The 19017-nt window shown below is 32.7% G+C and overlaps 1 pseudogene; it reads left to right on the top strand.

Annotated features, from left to right (window-relative positions):
* The window catches only part of LOC149568699 (immune-associated nucleotide-binding protein 9-like), a 163962-nt pseudogene that overhangs the window by 17938 nt on the left and 127007 nt on the right, over nucleotides 1-19017 (top strand).

Raw genomic sequence — 19017 nt, 5'->3', positions numbered from 1 at the left:
CATTTTGGGGGCTCTACTACTGATTTAAAGGGATATGTTGATTCAGATTTGGCAAGAGAAGATGATAATAGATGAAGTGCTACAAGTTATGTATTACTATTGGTGGGACAATAGTGAGTTGGATTTCTTGGTTATAGAAGGTTAATGCTTTGTCTACTATAGAGGCAGAGTATATTACTGCTATAGAGGTAGGCAAGTTGATGATATGGCTTTAGTTCTTCATGGATGAATTGGGACCATGACAAAGGGATCATTTTTATTTTATAGATAGCTAGAGTGTCATTCATCTTGCAAAGAATTCTGCTCTACATTCAAAGACAAAACACATATAGTTGTGATATCATTTCATTTGGTCAATTTTTCGATGATGGCTAGTTAAAGCTAGAGAAGATACATAAAGATGATAATCCAATATATATGTTTAAAAATGCTATTACAAGGGAGAATCTGAACTCCTTTTTAGCTTTGGTTGGTCTTCTAGATTGAACAAAATACAAGAAAAATAAAGTCTAGGGTGGTTTGATATTCCAGTGGGAGCTATAGGTTTAGCTATACTATGACAAGTCTCTAAGTGGGAGATTGTTGCGATGTGGAGCCTAATTAGACTTAGGTTTATTTGATGCACTTTTCCCTTGTATTATTTTTATAGGGGTTTGGGGGTAGTGCCCCTTGCGAGGTCTTGGGGTAGTGTGCTAGGTGCATTCCCTATTTTAGTATAGGGTGAGGTCGAGCGGAAATGCCCCTACTGGGGTTTTCATGGGACAAAAATAACTCTTCTATTTTAAAAGGTGTCAGCTCCTATTTTCCTATTGAATGACTTATTCTAGCCCTAATTATGTAAGTGACAATTTTTTTGTATAAAATGGTTTAGGATTAGGAATTTCATAATGTATGATGATATTGTAGCTTCTTGTGGCAGTATTGAGCTATAAGGGATTGTGGATTGTAATCATTGGATAATATAATAGTGGACTTGCTATTAGTGGACATAGCTGAGGCATTGGGTGAACCACGTTAAATCTTTGTGTCTTGTGTTCTCTTTCATCTAATTTATTATTTTCTAACATTGGTGTTGGAAATATAAGAGTAGTAATTGAGAGGGGAGGGGTGAATCACTTACTACAAAAATAAATCCTAGATCCTTTAGATGTCAACAATTCATAAACTCTAATAAACTATATTCTAATGTAACTCAGCAAACACATAGGCAATTAGTTAACACTAGGAGATGTTGTAACTTGGTAAATACTAAAAATCAATTATTACTTGGAAATAATTGATCTTTAAGATATTAACTATGATTAACCTTAATTAAACTTAGTTGCATACAAATGAACGTAAATAACATGAAGACAAGTGACACCAAGATTTAATGTGGAAACCCAATTTGAGAAAAACCACCAATTGCAACTTGTTACTAATTTTCACTCTTCTAAAGTGAGCCCTGATAGGAGCCAACCTTGTTAAAAGTTATAAAAAAAACTATTAGGTGTGATCCTATTAGAGGATTTAATCACCATGTTAGGAGTGCCCTTGTTAGAAGTCTTTAGACACATCAATCTAGAAACATCACCTTGTAAAAGGATTTATAAATAGTTGTTAAGCCAACTCTGTTAGGAGATTTAGATCACTGCTACATTGGTTAGAGAGTAATAATGAAATGACCTAATTTATGATGTAATTAAATTGCTGATTACAGATCTCAATTCTGGCTTCAATACATGATCCTTCTTGATCAAATATATCTTTGCAGCTCTATAGGGATTTCTACTTATACTTCAAAGTTTCTTCCTCTAAGAATTCTTCTTCTTCACACTCATTCTCATTCAAATCTCATAGCTTAATCTTACATTTATATCTTATACAATGTTAAGTCAACTTGAATACAACTTACAATAAATAATAAATATCTTCTTAGTTGGCTAAAACCATTAAACAAATTCTTTTAACTTAATAAGCCAAAACAAGAAAATCCTTCATTAGTCAATCCTACTTGGTAGACACTAGGCATAAATTTTTTTCCTTCATTAATCAAGTGAACTTAGTTAACACTAGTTTTCATGCCAGCTCTCTTTGTCTCTCAAGTGAACTTGGTAGACACTATCTTCTGTTAATTCTCTTTGGTAACTGAGTGAGTTCAGTTATCACTCGTTACCTTCCAAATTTCTTTTGTCTCCCAAGTGAACTCGGTGGACATTGTTGATGCAGAGCCACACCTTGGAAAGCTCAGGAGGAATACTCACTCAACTAAGTTACTTCAAGGGGCACGACATCAATCAGTCGGGATCGAACTCGAACCAAACTCAAGATTGGATTAATCAGAATATATAAATCTCCATAGTTTATCTTCACCCACACACCAAGGTCTTTAACCCGAAATGTCCTCAAAGAAAATATATTTGCACTTTGACAAGAGAGACCAAGATCGAATTGCTTCCAAACTCCATATTCGATTATCTATATCCTTTCTAAGGCAAAAATTGAAACTTTCTCTATTACCCAAATTCGAATGTTTTTTTACAGAGCTGACTGGCTTATTTAAAACTGACTCTCCTTTTCTAATAAAAGGATGAGAAACATTTTTTCTTCTTCTACCCCAAGAAAAGGATAAGAATCCGAAAACCGCCTACTACCTATTATTGGACTCTGACAATCATGTAGTAGGCCACATGTTTTTTTTTTCATCTTCTATCCAAGAAAAGGATAAGAATCCGAAACTGCCTACTACCTATGATTGGAATCTGACAATCATTAAAACTATTCTAATTGAAAGAATCTACACTCGGTCCTAGGTGGCTATATCTGGAGAGCTTATCATTTCACTCCTCCATTTATGCCACCACATCATATGACATTATTACAACATTTAAATTTAAAACACACACAAAACGTAAAACATTACTTATCATATTTTTTGCTTTGCTACTGTAGCAAGAAAGACATTATAATAATAGAGGGTGTTCATACTAATGAAGAAGAAAAAGGTGTACCAAGCTCACAAGAGAAGGGTAATGTATTCCCTATTCGTTCAACACACCTAACATTCTAGTATTACAAAAAATAAAGGATGATACTAAGATAGGAAAGATGCCAATTCAAGTTGTTGACTCTACTCTAGAGATCCAAAAACCATCTCAGACATAGATAGGTATCGAGGAGCCAATGAAGGAAAATGAATCCACTAACACACCAAAAGTAAAGAAAGAGTATGACAATTAGTCTAAGGTGGATTAGTCTATTAAAGGTCAATAAAGACCACAAGTCTTAGGAAATATATTAGAGGGAAACAAGGAGACTATTCCAAAAGAAAAGGAGAAGGAAGAAAATAAGAGTGATGTATCATAGACAGAGCCGAGTGTGAGAGCCCACACTCCAACCCCCAACTACTTCAGATTCCACATCTACACAATATGTGCAATTCCATATAATAAAAATCATGCCAAGTGCTATTTTTTTTGCCTCTAGCATTGATACTTAGGATAGATCAATAGTGAAACCCCTTCACTCACTCTAGTCTTACCTATGCTGAGAAAAAAAACACCCAAAAAGAGAAATGGGATGAAGAAAAAGACGCGTTCTCTAAATAAATATATTACCTTGGATGAAGTAATTGAATTACCTAACTAGGATTTGAATAATTTTTTATTTCACAAGAAAGTATCTTGCAAGATATCTCATCAAGAAAGAAAAGGCAAGAATAAATGAGGAGAGAGAAAAAACAAAGACAACTATTGCATGATAAAAAGGATATATTTGTTGATGCAGTTGACATTCATCATATTGATGAACAAGAACCTATTCTCTCTCAATTAGTGAATTTTTTTTGAAAAGGTGAACATTGAGGATATAGAAACAAAAGAAAAAATGATGGCCTACTTAGAAAAGAATTTTGAGAAAAAAGTACTTGACAAGGTTTCTACTATAATTTCATTGAGGAAATTTGAACCATCGACAATTGTACAATATCTACAAGAATTTGTCAATAAAATCCACAATTTGTACAATAATGTTTGTGATGTGCCTAGATTGACAAATGAATTTCACGCTAGTATTTAGAAGATTGAGGGTTATTTAAAATCTTTAGGTGACTATATCTCTCAGTCTGTTGGACTAAGTTCAATGCATTACAACGTACTATTGTTTGTACCAGGGAGACTAGAAGAGCTACATATAGTAGACAACTAAATGAGGGCTAAACTTGTCTCCATACACTACATGTCAATACCTCATTTGGAGGTAATGCAACATGAGTTAGCCTCAGCAAAGGATCTAGTATAATCATGTAATAATCTTTCTATCATTGATAGATTGATTGACTTAGTTTCAAATTTGGAGATCAAGATTCAAATTTTGGACTTAGTTAGAACCACATGGGATCATGTTCTTGTCATGTTCATCCAAACTCACAAGACCTTTATTGATAGACATGGTTTGATCCCATCCTCTCGACCCCAAAAACAAACATGAGTGACAAAATTAAGGGGGGTAGAATAAGATTTGACATAAGGAATAGAAAAATGATAACAGTTAGAGAATACATGGATAGTAGAAGATAGATCAAAGGTATGAAAAAGATACATTAGATATTTGAGTCATGTAATATTGCTAGCAAGTAAAGTCCACTAAGATAAATGAGAGCGCGCATGAATCAATAATAAAACTATTAAAATATTTTTCAACCTTACTAATCCTTAATTATATGATAAATGTAATCAAAAACCATAATAAGATACTCATTCAGAATAAAACCAAATATTCTAATTATGGAAACCCTTGATTAGAGGGAAAACTTCAGTGTGGATGATACCGAAAAAATGATGTACTAATATAAAATTTCCTTGTTAGACGATGGAATTTTTTAGGAGCCAATGAAATGCATTCTGTACATATCATTCCCTATAAGGAGACATTAAATTTCTATAAGGAGATTCCAACTCCCTTAGGTGTTGTAGAAGGTATATGGACCCACTATCCAAATAGCTTGAGGGGAAAAACAACTGAACTAATTTTCCAACTGGCCTCTGTATTATTCATTTTCAAATAATAGAAATGTATATCTCCTTATCTATCCTCTAATTAGACTTATCCTCTTCTAATATTGTTCCCGACATCATATTCAATAATCCCTTATATCACTTACTTGCATTCACCAAAAACTCTGCATATCACTTACACTATCCATACTTCATACATGAATAACAAGGACAATAATTCTTTTGCTTAGCCCCAAGGTTTTCTCAATTAATTATAATAGGACATTTTTAAGATAATCAAATATTTCACAAGTACAAAATATTGTCAGCCCATAGTCTTTACAACTTCTCACGTGTGTGACCTCTAACCTTGTGCACTCATTGTCATCATCATCAGTTTTTGTACTATCACTATCTAACTATTCTTTCTGAAATTATATATGTATTAGGAGATATCATCAAATCATCAAAAATTGCTTCTCAACTACTCTAGTTATATACTATCCTCTGTCAATCTTGAATATCTTTTTATTTATCTTTAACTTTCTATATACACACTTAACTACTTCATTAGGAAATAATGTAGAACACATACTTATCTACGCTTGACTTGATCATTAATACTCAGTCTATATGACCTTGTCCTCTATCTACTACTTAGCTAGTCTTCATAGAAACACTTCTATGTTGACATCAAAGACAAATATAGTCATGAAAGAAACATGTCAATGATGCTAACAATCTCTTCAATTCTTAGGATACTCCCCAAAAGTAATACCATCAGCATTCATGCTAACAACATCCCCCTTTGGCATTAATAGAAACATAGATTAAAAATATCTAAGTTCCAAGAATACCAAATCAAAACTAGGTTGTTGTTCTATTGTTCTTTTCTTTTCAAATCCTCTTCATCAATAAAGTCTAAAACTCACTTGAATACTACTTTCTATGTACTTTCTTACTCTTACTATTGACATTATTTTTTCACACTTATCACTTTCAATAACAACTACTTCATCTATGTTTTCACAATCTTACATGGACAGAAATCAAATTTTCACAACTTCTTCCGCATTCAATGTTTCTGCCCATTGACATCAATTATTATCATCCACTATAACACTTCTTCCACATACATACATAGGAGACACTTCTTCCTCATTCATAGGAGATGTCTTTTATGTGCACACTCTCTTCCCCATTAGAGGACATTTTTCATGTATACTTCTCCCTCATTCACACCAATTAAAGAGGCTTCATTATGTCAATCATATTCTCCAAGCCTTCAACCAAATCAACTATCCAAAGATACTATTTGAAACTATCTACTTGACTTATTTTTTCATCTCAGATACTCCCCCATATAGGAAAAATCAACATTCGGTCTACTCAAACAATAGTGCTCTATACCCCAGACTGATGCAATCTTTGCATCATCTAATAAAAAGTAGGAATGGGCATAACCCCAAGAATTGCTTGCAAATACTCAAATGTATCTTAATCCAAGGGCTTTCTAAAGATATCTGCAATCTGGTCTTTTGTACTTACATACTCGAATTTGATCGCTTTCTTTCCAACTTTCTCTCTCAAAACATGATGCTTAATAGATATATGATTAGTCTTAGAATGCAACACTAGATTCTTAAATATACTCATTGTACTTGTGTTATAACAATGTCTAGTAATAGGTTTTGAAAACTCTATTCCAATGTCCTTTGGCATCTTCTTCATCCACATGATCTGATGCAATTGTTTGTTTTTTCCACATACTCTATTTCAGTTGTATTCTATGACATATATTCATGTTTCTTGCTTAGCTAAGAAAAAAATCTTCCTCCAAGAAAAAATGCACCACTACTTCTAAAGTATTGGTCAATAAATTTGACTCAAAATCAATATAGTCAAATTCTCAAAACAATATCATAATTTGATTTATTGTGAATAATATCTTCTAGTTATTATCTACATAATCATATTAATGTATTAAATGAAAACAAGCAAGACACTAAATATAGATTTATTTGATATGTTACTTTTACCATCACAATCTCATTTTTAATTATAATATATATTATTAAATAAAATTCCAATGAAAGATTAATAATAGTAATTATAGTGTCGCTTCTTACAAAATTGAAATCAATCAAATTTGAAAGATGTTAGTATGAGGTTTGAATCCTCCTCCCTATCTTACATCATCACACCCTTCATCTATCTTGACATGCCAACCTATGCATTTAAGGACCTAAATATCCCCATAACTTTAGTATAAGGAAATAAGTATATATGTGTTCTAACTGCAAATATTTATAAAAAATATTAATTAAAATACTCTTGAAAACCAAAGGGAAAAATAGCAAATTAACAGTTTAAGGAGAATGGTTTAAGTTATTATTAAAATGATGACCAAGAAATACTTAAAATATTAATGTATTAAAATAATTTTATATATACTAATTGGAGTTGCGGCAAATACATGCTTAAGTATCAAGATGAATATCTAGGATCACATAGAAATTTTTCTATTTTTCACTTCCCACTCTTTCTTTGTATAATGTACTTAATATGGTAAGAGATAAAGAGAGGTTGACTACTTTTCACTACAGGTCTCTTTGATACAAATCTCTCCAAGGAATTTATTTAGAAAGAAATTGTTAAGTGTATTGAGCTTGCAAAAGATGGATTGCATGGAGTTGCCTATGTTGTCTTAGTTAAAAACTGATTTATAGAAGAAGAGGCAGATGTTTTAGATAGCTTGTAGATTCTATTTGGACCCACAATCCTCAACTATATGGTAGTTCTCTTTATGAATGGCGATGCATTAGAAAAAAAGGGTTTGACATTACAAGAGTACTTGAAGGAGAGCCCACAAAAACTAAAGCTGAAAGTATTCCTTATTTGAAAAATCAAATATTGAAGTCATTGATTATCAATCTCCTATGATAAATGATTATTAAATTGCTGAAAAAAAATTCCTAGCTAATATCAAAAGATAACACAACTGCAACTTCACTTATAAAATACGGAAAGAAATGTGCAACACAATGAACAAAATATTTTCGGACAAATTGTCCCTAGAAAAACCCCTAAGGGAAAACCAGTTCTATAGATGAGGAATTATATTAATCTTCAAGAAATCAAGAGATAAAAAATTTATTGCCTATCACTGGAAGAACTTTGACAACCTCATAATTTATCTTGCTAATATTCTCCACTACTAATCCCATGCTAACATTGCAAGATTGTTTGCTAACACTGCAAACTTACAAACTCATTTGCTAGCACTGCAAATGTTTCTCCAAAATTCTCTCTTATTCTTCCAAATGCCCCCTTGACCTCCTTTTTTACTACTCCTATTGGTAAAGCAATGTCCAAGATCGATTTAAAATCGATGGTCGAGATTCAAACAACTTAACAACCCTAACCAAGTTAGTTTCTAATTGTTTCCAAAAGTGGTCAATTATTTAATAAATATTTGTCTCTAACCTAACCAATTAGTTAGCAAAACAATTACTTGCTAAATAATAACAAATGGACGAATAGCTATCCAAAGCTAACTAAACTAACACTCCCTCTTAGCGAGGAAGTTGTTCTACATAACACCTAACTTATCTCTGAAGAAGATAATTTTTTCCTTCCCCAATGCCTTTGTCAGAATATTTGCTACATGCTCCTTTGTAGGTATGTACTATAGCTAAACAACTCCCTATTGTACACAATCTTTGATGAAGTGATATCTGATAGCTATATGTTTAGACCTATCATGAAACACTGGATTCTTAGACAACTTAATGCAACTCTTATTATCACAATGTATTAGAGTAGTCTCAACCTTCTAACCAAACAAAGCTGCTAACAACTTCCAAAGCCATATAGCTTCACATGTCGCCACGCTAGCTACCATGTATTCTACTTCTACTAAACTCAAAGCCACCAACCTCTGCTTCTTGCTAAACCAAGAAACAACTCCTGATCCCAAGTTGAAACAACATGGTGAAGTGCTCCTTTTTTCCATTGTACTTCCTACCCAATCTGCATCAGTATAGCCTATCAACCTGATACCTTCACCTCAAACATGTCTGATCCCATACTCAACTGTACCACATAAGTAACACAATACATGCTTTGCCGCTATCTAATGCATTCTCTTTGGTTCAACCATGAACTGATTAAGAGAGTTAACTACAAATGCTATATTTGGCCTAGTGTTGACCAAATACATCAGCAAACCAATCAACTGTCTATATAAAGTGGGATCTACATCCTTCTGCCTTAATGTATCAACCTTCCTCCAATTTGTGATCATGGGTGTAAACATGGATTTGCAGTCCTCCATCCCAAGTTTCTTCAAGATTTCAATGCAATATTTCCCTTGGCCAAGGAAAATCTTGCCATCTATCTGCCACACTTCCATGCCTAGAAAGTAGTGCATAAGTCCCAAATCCTTCATCTCAAACTATTCTACAAGGTTTTTCTTGCAGTCCACTATGAACCCTAGTGAATTTGTAAGAAATAAGTCATCCACATGAAGAAGCAGAATGAGAATCTCACCCCAAACCATCAATTAGTAGAGGTTAGCATCTGCTTCACTCTTCACAAAGCTCATTTTCTACAAGTATGTATCAATGCACTCATACCATGCTCTAGGAGCCTACTTGAGTCTGTATAATGCTTTCTTCAGTCTACACATGTGGGTCTCTTTATTATGTGCTACAAAGCCTTTTGGTTGTTCTATGTATACCTCCTCCTTTAACTCACCATTAAGGAATGTTGTCTTGACATCCATTTGATGGATCTGACATCCCATCTGTGCTGTAAGTGAGATTATAGCTCGTATATAAGTATACCTGGTAACTGGAGCAAATGTCTCCTCATAGTCTATTCCCTCCTTTTGAGAGAACCACTTTTCCATGAACCTCGTGTTGTGTTTCTCAATACTACCATCTGCAACGTGCTTTATCTTATACATCCAGCATGATCCAACAACTACTCTATCTATTGGTCTAGGAACTACCTCCCACACATCATTCTGCATTATTGAGGAATACTTCTCAACCATAGCATCTCACCATACTTGATGCTCTATAGCCTCTTGATAGCTAGAAGGCTCACTATCTACCAACTTACTAACTAATGCCACATAGTCATCAAACTTGGTTGGTTGTCTCTATTGTCTAGTACTCTTCCTAGGAGCTCCCAAAAATTCTTGAGTATCCCTTTGTGTATATAGAACCTCATGGTTCCTGCTACCAACTGTAGAGGATGAAATGTCAACCTCTGAGTCCTCTAGATGTATTTCCTATTGCACCTATTACTCCATACTTTGTGAATCTTCATTACCTGAGTCTACACTTGTACTAGTAACTGTACTTGAGCTTTTCTACCCTTGACTTGGTCTTGGAGCTTCTATTGGCTGCTCACTCTGATCATCTGCTAGCAAATCTCTAGATCTCCTAAATACCTTTTCCTCCATGAACTTGACATCATGTCTGATAATAATTCTTTTAGTCCCTGGAATGAAAATCCTATATGCCTTTGAGGTCTCACTATACCCAAAAAAGTACACCCTCTCTATAGTCTGATCTAACTTTGTATGTGTATCACTAGGAATATGAAAATATGCCAAACTCTTGAATATCCTAAAGTGACCAACATTTGGCTTCTTCCCTGTGAAAGCCTCCTCTAGTGTCATCTTTCCTAGCACCTTGTGTGGAACTCTATTATGCATGTAGACTACTATATTACACACCTCTACCCATAAGTAATGGGGCATGTCCTGGTCATGTAACATAGCCCTTGTTCCCTCTGATATAGAATGATTCTTCCTCTCAACAACTCCATTCTGCTGTGGATTGTAAGGAACAATCCATTCTCTCTTGATTCCTTCTCTTGTAAATAACTCCTAGAAGACATTTCCTTTATACTCACCTCCATTGTCTAACCAAAGAACCTTTAACTTCTTTCTTGTTAAATTCTTCACAAGACCCTTGAACTCTTGGAATCAACTGAAAACCTCATCCTTAGTCTTCAAGAAGTATATCTAGGTATTTCTAGAGAAATCATCAATAAAAGTAACATAATACTCATAGCATCTGAGATATTTTGTCGATATTGGTCCACAAACATCTGAATGTACTAGATCAAGAACACCCTTAGATCTAGTCTCAGTCCTTGGAAAAGATGCTTTCATGAACTTTCCCAACACACATCCCTTAAATACATCATCATTCTATGTGCTTACCTCTGGAACACTTGTCACCATCTCATGAAGCAATATAAGTGCTCCATGATGAATATGGCCCATCCTCCTATGCCATAGCTCTCCAAGATCTCTAAGCTTACTTCCACTCATGAGTGTCTCAGGAGTATCAAAGTACAATCTATAAATGCGACCACTCCTAACTCCAATAGTTATGGGTGATTTCCAATCCTTGTGCTTAATCAACAGATTTGTCCCTTTAAAGAGTACATTATGCCTGCTATCTTGAAGAATAGACACAGAAATCAAATTCATATCTAAGTCTGGCACATACAACACATCTTGAAGTGGAATTATCTTTCCATTCTCCCTCTAAAACTAAATAGTCCCTTTCCCAACTAGGTTGAGTTTGGACAAGTTTCCCATAGAAATCTAGATGTTGGTGTCCTCCTCCTTGTAACTAAAGAAGTTCTCTCTAACTCCTATCATATGAAATGACACCCCACTATCTATATACCAAACACACTATGAGGTTGAGCTAACCATACAAGCTATGAGTGCAAACTCATCTTCCATTCTATTGTAGAGTTCTTCTGTACTTGCTTAAGATGCCACCTACTTCTTATCCTTTTTCCTCTCTACACAATCACTAACATAGTAGCCAAAATCATGACATCCAAAGCACTTGACGTTAGAAAGGTCCTTCTTCTTCTCACTTTGTGAATTTGATCCTTTTCCAGATCCCTTCTTTTCTTTACCTTTACCTGCTAGGGAAACATTCTCTTGTTCCACTCACCTTTCTGACTCTTGTTGGCCCCATTAACAAGACTTAGTCTAAACTCCTCCAGAGTGAAATTAGTCCATAGTCGATCCCAACTTGGTAAAGTATCTCAGCACTAGGGCTATCTGTAATAGCTACTAACTCATCCTTGACAAGTATAAGCCTGCTAAGGTAACTTGTGACATCTTCTCCCTAGTTCATTCAGGTATTCTTTAGCTTCTCTCTAAGAATCAACTTCCTGTTGGTGGTAGCATTCTAGTATAGATTCAAGATGGCATCCCACATCTTCTTCGCTATATCTAGCTCTACGATATATGGAACAATATGATCCTTGACACCATCAAGGATAATCCTCCTCGCCTTGGCATCATCCTTCAAATGTGCTACATGTTGTGTTGCATCCATTGGTACACGTACAACACTGGTAGCATGACTCTTGCTACCATTCTCTTCCAACAATAAAGAAATTTTGGCCTTCTAGACACCAAAATTTGAGGCACCATCCAATCTATTTAGATCTGTCAAAATAGCTAAAGCCATCTCAAGGGATTAAAGCAACAATAAATCTAAAGAGATCAAAATTTCTTACCTAGGGAAAAACTCTTCTACCCTTAACAATGCTATAATACCATGTGAAAAATCAACTATTGTAGTCACTGATTATTAATCTCCTATCGTAAATGATTATTAAACTCCTAAAAACAAATTCGCAACTAATATCAAAAAATAACAAAACTGCAACTTCACTTATAAAATACAAAAGTAAATGTGCAACATAATGAACACAATATTTTCGAACAAATTATCCCTGGGAAAACCCCCAAGGGAAAACCAGTTCTACAGATGAGGAATTATATTAAACTTTAGAAAATCAAGACATACTTAATTCCTTGCCTCTAACTAGTAGAACTCTAACAACCTCCTAATTTCTCTCGCTGATATTCCCCAATGCTAATCCCCTGCTAACACTACAAGACGGTTTGCTAACAATGCAAACTTACAAGCTCATTTGCTAACACTGCAAATGTTTCTCCAAACTTCTCTCTTATTCTTACAAATGCCCCCTTGACCTCCTTTTATACTACTCATATTGGTAAACCAATGGCCAAGATCGATTTACAATCGACGGTTGAGATTCAAACACGTTAACAACCCTAACCAAGTCAATTTCTAGTTATTTCCAAAAGTGGTCAATTATTTAACAAATATTTGTCTCTAACCTAACCAATTAGTTAGAAAAAAAAATTACTTGCTAAATAATAACAAATGGATGAACAGTTGTCCAAAGCTAACTAAACTAACACCTTACAAAAATTCAATGTCATATGCTACATGGATTTTCTTGAGTTAAATTACATTTCCACCTTATGTCGTACTATTTTCTAGCTATTAAATTATTGATATGTTCCTCTTTTATCTCTTGCTAGCATTTGGTTTGTTCTTTTATGTAATTTTTTTTTATCTTGTTCTTCATAAAAATGGCCCATTTGAAATTGCTTTAAATTAGACTTAAAAAATTAGAATCTAGCAGATCAGAAGATAATAGTTGCAGTTGATTGAAAAGGGAGATTTCACCAATTTCTAGATGACTTTGGTAATTGAGCAAACTAGTTCCTAATTTTCTATTTGAAAAATAAAGTTTAATGATCATAAATTTATATTTATTTGAAGAAGCTAAATTATATCACCTTCTCACACCATATATTATTTTTTTAATTTTAAATTGTATGAGACTCCATTCTCTTCATATGTGCCTAGTCACATGGATTTGATTAAGGATGACCATATATTTGGTTAAAAGGAAACTATCTGGTAATAAATCACAATTTAATGGTATTACAAAAGAGTGATAGACAATTTGGGAAAAGGTTTTAATGTGGGAAAGAACTTTTATATCCACATTCTTAAATCATATAGGGGATCATTTGTGATTTTCTCAAAAAAAAACCATTCTTGATGGAGCTGATACCAAGGTTGACAACTCTTTTATAGGGGAAGTTGTTCAAGAAGTAGACATCAAAGTTTCAAAGAAATGGGTTGTAGAAATGAAAGTCTATTTTTTAAAATACAATCATAATTAATTTAAAGTGGTGGACCTTTGCCTCCAGCTTCAATGTATATTTTCTATTTTTATTAAATATTATTACTTATAATTTTTTGTGATAAGAGTTATATATGTTTTTTATGTCTATGTTGTCATTAGTATTTGATTTCAGGGTTGTTCTTTGAATCTACATAACTCTTTCTAACATGGATAAAAGGAAATATGAATTGGACAAGTCTTTATTAATTATCCATGGGATTGTTGGTCTTTGACTATATTTTATCTTCAATAATAATTTAGAATTTCATATTTTATTAAATGTAATGTACTGTCGACTATAATAGATGGCAAGGTTCTCATCAATTCAAAGGCCAATGAACTTCAATCTGACTACATGGGATTTAAAAAAAACATGAATGGAAGGATCCAAATTTAGTAAATTATGAAAATATAATTTTATTACGCCTATCTTGTAATAAAGCTATGCTATATGATAATTCATTATTTCATAAATAATAAAGTAATTATAAAAATTAAAACCTAAATTACATAAAGAAGTAAACTACTACTTAAACTTGTAAAGGGTGTGAGAGTTATATATATATATATATATATATATATATATATATATATATATATATATATATATATATATATATATATATATATATATATATATAGCTACTGACATCATCTCTCTTTCTCTCCACTCCTAATTTGTCAATATTAAGTAATGATTTGAAAATCATGGGAATTAGGGTTCAATATAAAATGAAATTTTAAAAAATAGTAGGTCATTTCATAATCTTATTTACTCGCAAATACGTAGACACTCCTTCCTCCCTTGCTATCTTTGTCTTATCTTGCTCTTACCATTACCATTCACCTCTCTCTATCTATATTCTATTTACTTTAATTTCTCTTTGATCTAATCTAGCTAAGAAACAAATCTTCCTCCAAGGAAAAATGCTCCACCACTTCTAAAGTATTGGTCAATAAATTTGACTCAAAACCAATATAGTCAAATTCTCAAAACAATATCATAATTTGATTTATTGTGAATAATATCTTCTAGTTATTATCTACATAATTGTATTAATGTATTCAATGAAAATAGGCAAGACACTAAATATAGATGTATTTGATATGTTACTTTTACCATCACAATCTCACTTTTAATTATAAAATCTATTATTAAATACAATTTCAATGAAGGATTAATAATAGTAATTATAGTATCACTTCTTACAAAATTGAAATCAATCAAATTTGAAAGATGTTAGTATGAGATTTGAATCCTCCTCCCTATCTTACATCATCATACCCTTCATCTATCTTGACATGCCAACCTATGCATTTAAGGACCTAAACATCCCATAACTTTAGTATACGGAAATAAGTATATATGTGTTGTAACTCCAAATATTTACAAAAAAAAATTAGTTCAAATACTCTTGAAAACCAAAGGGAAAAATAGCAAAGTAACAGGTCAAGGAGAATGGTTTAAGTTATTATTAAAACGATGACCAAGAAATACTCAAAATATTAATGTATTAAAAGAATTTTATATATACTGATTGGAGTTGCGGCAAACACATGCTTAAGTATCAAGATGAATATCTAGGATCGCATAGAAATTTTTCTAATTTTCACTTCGCACTCTTTCTTTGTATAATGTACTTAATATGGTAAGAGATAAAGAGAGGTTGACTCCTTTTCACTACAGGTCTCTTTGATACAAATCTCTCAAAGGAATTTATTCAGAAAGAAATTGTTAAGTGTATTGAGCTTTCGAAGGATGGGGTGCATGGAGTTCTCTATGTTGTCTCAGTTAAAAACTGATTTACAGAAGAAGAGGCAGATTTTTTAGATAGCTTGCAGATTCTATTTGGACCCACTATCCTCAACTACATGGTAGTTGTCTTAACGAATGGCGATGCATTGGTAAAAAAGGGTTTGACATTACAAGACTACTTAGAGGAGAGCCCACAAAAGCTCAAGGTAAAAGTGTTCCTTACAGAAATTCAATGTCATATGCTGCATGGATTTTCCTGAGTTAAATTACATTTCTACCTTATGTGGTGCTATTTTCTAGCTGCTAAATTATTGATATGTTCCTCTTTTATCGCTTGCTGGCATTTGGATTGTTCTTTTATGTAATTTGTTTTATCTCGTTCTTCATAAAAATGGCCCATTTGAAACTGCTTTAAATTTGACTTAAAAAATGAGAATCTAGCAGATCAGAGGATAGTAGTTGCAGTTGATTGAAAAGGGAGATTTCACCAATTTCTAGATGGCTTTGGTAATTGAGCAAACTAGTTCCTAATTTTCCATTTGAAAAAGAAAGTTTAATGATCATAAATTTATATTTATTTGAAGAAGCTAAATTATATCACATTCTCACGCCACATATTATTTTTGAATTTTAAATTGTAAGAGACTCCATTCTCTTCATATGTGCCTAGTCACATGGATTCTGTTAAAGATGACCATAGACTAATATTTGGTTCAAAGGAAACTGTCTTGTAATAAATCACAATTTAATGGTATTACAAAAGAGTGATAGACAATTTGGGAAAAGGTTGTAATGTAGGAAAGAACTTTTATATCCACATTCTTAAATCATATAGGGGATAATTTGTGATTTTCTCAAAAAAACCATTCTTGATGGAGCTGATATCAAGCTTGAGAACTCTTTTATAGGGGAAGTTGTTCAAGAAGTAGACATCAAAGTTTCAAAGAAATGGGTTGTAGAAATGAAAGTCTATTTTTTTAAATAAAATCATAATTAATTAAAAGTAGTGGACCATTGGATCTAGCTTCAATGTATGTTTTCCTTTTTAATTAAATATTATTACTTATAAATTTGTGTGATAAGAGTTCTATATGTTTTTTATGTCTATGTTGTCATTAGTATATGATTTCAGGGTTGTTCTTTGAATCTACAAAACTCTTTCTAACATGGATAAAAGGAAATTGGAATTGGACAAGTGTTTATTAATAATCCATGGGATTGTTGGTCTTTGAGTATATTTTATCTTCAATAATAATTTAGAATTTCATAATTTATTAAATGTAATGTACTGTCAACTATAATAGACGACAAGGTTCTCATCAATTCAAAGGCCAATGAACTTCAATCTCACTACATGGGATGTAAAATAAATATGAATGGAAGGATCCAAATTTAGTAAATTATGAAAATATAATTTTATTACGCCTATGTGATAATAAAGCTATGCTATATGATAATTCATTATTTCATAAGCAATAAAGTAATTATAAAAATTAAAACCTAAATTACATAAAGAAGTAAACTACTACTTAAACTTGTGAAGGGTGTGAGAGTTTTATACTTATATATATATATAGTGACATCATTTCTCTTTCTCTCCACTTCTAATTTGTCAATATTAAGTAATGATTTGAAAATCATGGGAATTAGGGTTCAATATAAAATGAAATTTTGAAAATTAGTAGGTCATTTTAGAATCTCATTTACTCACAAATATTTAGACACTATTTCCTACCTTGCTATCTTTGTCTTATCTTGTCCTTACCATTACCATTCACCTCTCTCTATCTATATTCTATTTACTTTAATTTGTCTTTGATCTTATCTATCTATCTACCTATATACCTATCTATCTATTATCCACCACCTAATAGATCTTTATCATTCTATATGTATCTGCACCCTCTGCTCTTCCTATTTATAGATATGTATAACTATCACCTACATTAATATTTTCTTTTGGTCCATCTATCTCTATCAATCGTTTCACCTCTCTATTTTTGTATGCCCCTATATCTACTTGCATCTCCTTATATATTTTTTATTAAGGTTAAAACAATTTTTTGCAAGGGACCCAAATCCCCGAAAGCTATATAGAAGAAAGAAAGCATTAAGTCCTTAAATGAAATAGTATTTTGACTAGTAGAGACACCCAAAGCCACAACTAGCCTAGCCTAACAAAAAAAAACACTAAAAACTCAACAATAAAAGATTATAAAACTCCCTAGCTACAACAACAAAGACAAAACGATAACACAAAAGGAGGCTACCAAGGCCAAATCTTTGACTTTATCTTTTAGCTCCCATTGAATCCATTTAATCTTCTCTATGACCTTCTTTATGTCAGTTTGGTCAATCTAAACCTCCTTCTATTTCTTTTTCATCTTGGAGTGCATCTTTTTTCTAGGTCTAGCCTTTTTGTTATCATTTTTTGATTCCTCCAAATCTAGCACTAGGTTAATTTCCTCACCCTTATACATTACATTGAGAACCTTGTTCAAGCAATCCACTAAAGGGTCAAGTAAACCTTGACATTTAGAAATAATTTCCTTTGTACTCTTCTCTATATGCACAATTTTATTTCCCATATCTTCTAAGGCCTCCTAATTCCCTTAGTTCTCTTTCCTATTTTTCTTTTGTCCACTCTTGATCTCAAATTCTTCAATTTTCCCATCTATAGCCTTGCATTTGAGGTTTAGTACTTTAATAGACTGGAAGGACCATTTCTCTAGCATAAGGGAATATAGAGAAATGACTTTTATAGTCCCCAAGACTCCATGCAAAGGGTATACATATAGGTCTTTTATATCATCTTCTATGAGTTTCACATTGAGCTCATCATCATCCATGTTGTGGAGAAAAGGGATTCTCACATTCCTTATTTCCTCCTTCTCCTAGAAGTATTTATCTAGTCTCAACATCAAATAAAAGATGAACACATCATGATTGATAGATCCATCATAGTTAATTACCATCATAGTTAATTAGTTTTATAGCTTCCCTTGACTCCTCATTCTCAATCTTATTTTTTGAGAATCAAACTCTTTTTTGTTGTAATTGACTTGAGAATCTTTCCCTCTTTTAGCTAAGAAGGAAACATTTTTCCAAGAAATTAACAAAGTCAAAGTCTCAAAACCTCCTCCAAACAACCTTTCAACCAATTCAAAATTTTCTTCTTCCTCCTTAGTGTTGTCCATTTCCATACTCCACATTTCCTTTCTCCAT

The sequence above is a fragment of the Cupressus sempervirens genome, chromosome 3 (genome assembly GCF_028749045.1).
Source record: "Cupressus sempervirens isolate cs-2001-9-10 chromosome 3, ASM2874904v1, whole genome shotgun sequence".
Lineage (NCBI taxonomy): Eukaryota > Viridiplantae > Streptophyta > Pinopsida > Cupressales > Cupressaceae > Cupressus > Cupressus sempervirens.
This window is presented reverse-complemented; position numbering and strand designations above follow the sequence as displayed.